This window comes from Mustelus asterias, chromosome 13 (genome assembly GCF_964213995.1).
Source record: "Mustelus asterias chromosome 13, sMusAst1.hap1.1, whole genome shotgun sequence".
NCBI lineage: Eukaryota > Metazoa > Chordata > Chondrichthyes > Carcharhiniformes > Triakidae > Mustelus > Mustelus asterias.
In genome coordinates this window covers 3,290,763-3,296,794 of record NC_135813.1, presented here as the reverse complement: position 1 = coordinate 3,296,794, position 6,032 = coordinate 3,290,763, and positions in this window count along the sequence as shown.

The window sequence follows — 6,032 nt, the reverse complement described above, 5'->3', positions numbered from 1 at the left end:
GGTGTTTTTCTGGTTGGAGGAAGGTAACTAGCGGCGTGCCGCAGGGATCGGTACTCGGGCCGCAACTGTTTACCATTTATATAGATGATCTGGAGGAGGGGACGGAGTGTAGGGTAAAGATAAGTGGAAAAGTGAATCGTGTGGAGGACGGAGAAGATCTGCAGAGAGATTTGGACAGGCTGAGTGAGTGGGCGAGGATATGGCAAATGGAGTATAACGTTGATAAATGCGAGGTTATACACTTTGGAGGAAATAATAACAAATGGGATTACTATCTCAATGGAAACAAATGAAAACATGCTACCGTGCAAAGGGACCTGGGGGTCCTTGTGCATGAGACGCAAAAGCCCAGTCTGCAGGTACAACAGGTGATCAAGAAGGCAAATGGGATGTTGGCCTATATTGCGAGGGGGATAGAATATAAAAGCAGGGATGTCTTGATGCACCTGTACAGGGCATTGGTGAGGCCGCAGCTGGAATACTGTGTGCAGTATTGGTCCCCTTATATGAGGAAGGATATATTGGCATTGGAGGGAGTGCAGAGAAGGTTCACCAGGTTGATACCGGAGACGAGGGGTTTGGATTATGAGGAGAGGCTGAGGAGATTGGGTTTGTACTCGTTGGAGTTTAGAAGGATGAGGGGGGATCTTATGGAGACTTATAAGATAATGCGGGGGCTGGATAGGGTGGAGGCGGAGAGATTCTTTCCACTTAGTAAGGAAGTTAAAACTAGAGGACACAGCCTCAAAATAAAGGGGGGTCGGTTTAAGACAGAGTTGAGGAGGAACTTCTTCTCCCAGAGGGTGGTGAATCTCTGGAATTCTCTGCCCACTGAGGTGGTGGAGGCTACCTCGCTGAATATGTTTAAAGCGCGGATGGATGGATTCCTGATCGGTAAGGGAATTAAGGGTTATGGGGATCAGGCGGGTAAGTGGTACTGATCCACGTCAGATCAGCCATGATCTTATTGAATGGCGGGGCAGGCTCGAGGGGCTAGATGGCCTACTCCTGCTCCTATTTCTTATGTTCTTATGTCACACTATCTGTAACCCCCACGACTTGTCTGGGCTTGCAAAATCTCACTAACTGTCCTGGATTGAGACAATTCACACCTCTTTAACCTGTGCTTAACCCTCTCTCCACTCACATTGCCTGAAACTGTAAAGACTTGATTACCTGTTAAGACTCGCATTCCAACCATTATCTTGCAATTGCGTCTCTGTCTGTAGATGCCCTGTTTGTGAACCCAACTCTCCACTCACCTGATGAAGGAGCAGCGCTCCAAAAGCTCGTGATTCCAAATACACCCATTGGACTTTAACCTGGTGTTGTGAGACTTCTTACTGGGCAAAGAAATTGACAGAATATAATGTGGGAAAATGTGAACTTATTCATTTTGGCAGGAAAAAAAAGCAGTAAACTGTTTAAATGGAGAGAGATTGCAGAGGGATCTGGGTGCTCTGGTACACGGATCAGGAAATGTTAGTCTGCAGCTACAGCCAGTGATTAGGAAGGCAAATGGAATGTTAGTGTTTATTGTAGGGGAACGGAATATAAAAGTTGGAAAGTTTTGCTACAGTTGAGAGATTGTTGAGACCACATCTGTATAGTTTGATATCCTTATTTGAGACAGGATACAAAATTAGCAGTGGTTCTGAGAAGGTTCATTCGATTGAATGATTCCTGGGGATCATCCTTTCCTTACAAGGAATGGTTGATCAGGCTGGGCCTGTACCCATTGGAGTTTAGAAAAATGAGAGATGACCTTATTGAATCATACAAGATCCTGAGGTGACCGGACAGGGTGGAGCTATGGGAGAGACTAGGGGCACCGTTTAAAAATAAGGGACGTTCCATTTAAGATTAAGATAAGATTTTCTTTCTCTCTGAGGGTTTGTGAATCTTTGAAACTCTTACCCAGAGACAGTGCTGAGTTAATTATTACATTTAAGGCAGAGGTAGATAGATTCTTGATTAACAGTTATCAGGAATAGGCAAATAACAGTGGTTAGCACCGCTGTCTCACCGTGCCAGGGACCCAGGTTTGATTCCAGCCTCAGGTGAGTGTGTGGAGTCTGCATGTTCTCCCCGTGTCTTTCCTCCCACAGTCCAAAAATGTGCAGATTAGATGGATTAGCCATGGTAAATGCATGGGATTATGGGGATGGGAGTGGGTAAGATGCCCTTAAGTGGGTAAGATGGGGCGGCACGGTAGCACAGTGGTTAGCACTGCTGCTTCACAGCTCCAGGGACGTGGGTTCGATTCCCAGCTTGGGTCACTGCCTGTGTAGAGTTTGCACATTCTCCTCGTGTCTGCATGGGTTTCCTCCGGGTGCTCCGGTTTCCTCCCACAGTCCAAAGATGTGCAGGTTAGGTTGATTAGCTATGCTAAAATTGCCCCTTAGAGTCCTGAGATGCGTAGGTTAGAGGGATTCGCGGGTAAAATATGTAGGGATATGGGGGTAGGGCCTGGGTGGGATTGTGGTCGGTGCAGACTCGATGGGCCGAATGGCCTCCTTCTGCACTGCAGGGATTCTATGGAAAGTAGAATTAAAACTCCAATCAGATTAGTCAGATCTTCTTGAATGACAGAGTAAGCTCAAGGGGCCAAATGGCCAATTCCTGCTCCTAATTTATTTGTTCATATGGCATGGATGCCAATAATGATTAGGGTGGCATGGTGGCATAGTGGTTAGCACTGCTGCCTCACAGCACCAGGTCCCCTGGTTCAATTCCCAACTTGGGTCACTGTCTGTGTGGAGTCTGCACCTTCTCCCCGTGTCTGCGTGGGTTTCCTCCGGGTTCCACTCGCTCTCTAAAGATGTGCGGGTTAGGTGGATTGGCTATGCTAAATTGCCCCTTAATGTCAGGGGGACTAGTTAGGGTAAATGCATGGGGTTATGGGGATAGGGCCTGAGTGGGGTTGTGGTCGGAGTAGACTCAATGGGCCAAATGGCCTCCTTCTGCACTGTAGGATTCTAAGATTCTAAAACTGGGGACACGAAAAAGAGGCCAGAATTAGCGAGTGCACAAAGATCTCATAAGATCGTAGGACTGGAGGAGATTACAGCGATATGGAGGAGCAAGGGATTAGAAATATGTGAAAACAAAGATGAGAATTTTAAAATCGGAGTATTGCTGGACTGGAAACCAACGTAAGTCATTCAGCTAGCACAGAGAGCGGCGGGTGATGAGGTCTTGGTGAGTTAGGATACAGGTAACAAAGGTTTGGATGAGGCTACAAGCTGGACAGCTGACCAGGAGTGTGTTGGAATAAATCAAGTCTGTCTGGAGGTAACAAGATGTGGAGATGCCAGCGTTGGACTGGGGTAAACACAGTAAGAAGTTTAACAACACCAGGTTAAAGTCCAACAGGTTTATTTGGTAGCAAAAGCCACACAAGCTTTCGGAGCTGCAAGCCCCTTCTTCAGGTGAGTGGGAATTCTGTTCACAAACAGAGCATAAAGACACAGACTTAATTTACATGAATAATGGTTGGAATGCAAATACTTACAGCTAATCAAGTCTTTAAGAAACAAAACAATGTGAGTGGAGAGAGCATTAAGACAGGCTAAAGAGATGTGTATTGTCTCCAGACAGGACAGCCAGTGAGACTCTGCAAGTCCAGGCAAGCTGTGGGGATTACAGATAGTGTGACATGAACCCAATATCCCGGTTGAGGCCGTCCTCATATGTGCGGAACTTGGCTATCAGTTTCTGCTCAGCGACTCTGCGCCGTCATGTGTCGTGAAGGCCACCTTGGAGAACGCTTACCTGAATATCAGAGGCTGAATGCCCGTGACCACTGAAGTGTTTGTGAACAGAATTCTCACTCACCTGAAGAAAGAGCTTAAGGCTCCGAAAGCTTGTGGCTTTTGCTACCAAATAAACCTGTTAGACTTGAACCTGGTCTTGAGACTTCTTACTGTGGAGGTAACAAGGGCATGGGTGAGAATTTCAGCATCTGTGCTGGACAGGAGAGGTGATGTTGCCGAGATGGAATTAGGCAGCAGTCTTGATAGAGGTTGTGAGCAGATTTGATTTATTGTCACATGTATTAACATAGTGAAAAGCATTGTTTCTTGCACACTATACAGACAGAGCATACCATTCATAGAGAAGGAAAGGAGAGTGCACAGAATGTAGTGTCACAGTCATAGCTAGGGTGCAGAGAAAGATCAACTCAATGCGAGGTAGGTCCATTCAAAAATCTGACAGCAGCAGGGAAGAAGCTGTTCTTGAGTCAGTTGGTACGTGACCTCAGACATTCATATCTTTTTCCTGCTGGAAGAGAGAATGTCCAGGGTGCGTGGGGTCCTTAATTATGCTGGCTGCTTTTCTGAGACAGCGGGAAGTGTAGACAGAGTCAATGGATGGGAGGCTGGTTTGCGTGATGGATTGGGCTACATTCACGACCTTTTGTAGGTTTCTTGTGTTCTTGGGCAGAGCAGGAGCCACACCAAGCTGTGATACAACCAGAAAGAATGCTTTCTATGGTGCATCTGTAAAGGTTAGAGAGAGTCATAGTGGACATGCCAAATTTTCTTCGCCTTCTGAGAAAGTAAAGGCGTTGGTGGGCTTTCTTAACTATAGTGTCAGCATGGGGGGGACCAGGACAGGTTGTTGGTGATCTGGACACCTAAAAACTTGAAGCTCTTGACCTTTTCTACTTCATCCCCGTTGATGTAGACAGGGGCATGTTCTCCTTTACGCTTCCTGAGGTCGATGACAATCTCCTTTGTTTTGTTGACATTGAGGGAGAGATTATTGTCATCGCACCAGTTCACCAGATTCTCTATCTCATTCCTGTACTCTGTCTCATCATTGTCTGAGATACGACCCACTACGGTGGTGTCATCAGCAAACCTGAAGCTCATATCCAAGTCAATGGCAACACGAAGAGTGTCATTTTCAATGGATGCAGGATAGGCCATTTGGCCTTTAATTGTTAATCTAATTTACAGATTGGGAAGTGATCTATTGGGACATTTTCTCAACCCAAGGCAGACCAGAGGGAACTTTAATCTTCCTCCAAGTGTGCTTAACTTCCAAATTTCCACTACTCTTTGAGAAAAGGTTTATTAAAAGCTACAGAGTTTACTTGAACTGCAAGCTGTGACTAAGATTTATTTTATATTAAATGACAAAATATTACTCTGTACAACTGATGTTTGGCTGGCTCCCTACAAACAGCATCTTTCACATCTTGGATGTCATTTACATGAAGCGCCACCAGAGAGCACTAGATCACAGAGTCCGACAGAAGCAGGCAGGATCGGGGGAGTGAGTACATTGGCTGAGCCTTCCATTGCAATGCTCGAGTCAATATCACAACTTGGTAGAGCGTTTATATGCAAGGAAAGTCCCTCAAATGACCCAAGTGGTTTAAACCCACAGAGCAGGAGGCTGCAGATTCAAATCAGGCTTTTTTTACTTACGTTGGCAGATCAAAAACCTTGTGACAGCTGGGTGTGAGAATTGGTCTCTGTACCACTGGATTGGAGAGAGGCAGAATTCTGCTCCTGGCTGATAAACACTTTCCAATGAGAGCGAGTGGCTATGAAAATGGAGAATTGGACACAATTGTGACGCCTACGATAGTGGGATAGTCTGAAATTAACTGTCCAGTCAACAGACATGAGGAACGGCCAAGGTAAAAAGGAAAATTACTGCGGGTGCTGGGAACTGAAACAAAGCCAGAAAACGTTGGAAAATCTCAGTGAGTCTGACAGCCTCTGTGGAGAGAGAATAGAACCAATCTCCACAGATGCTGTCAGACCTGCTGAGATTTGAGCATTTTCTGTTTGTTGTTGTGTAGGAAGAATGGCCACTTGGAGGATGTGATACCAGTGGCTACAGAATAGAAACCCAACGAGAAGGAGTGGGATAAATTAACCAAGAAAAGACCCAATGGAATGAATTTTAAAGGACTTTACCAGCACCTCATGACTCATCAACTTTTACAGATGCACCATAGAAAGCATTCTTTCTGGTTGTATCACAGCTTGGTATGGCTCCTGCTCTGCTCAAGA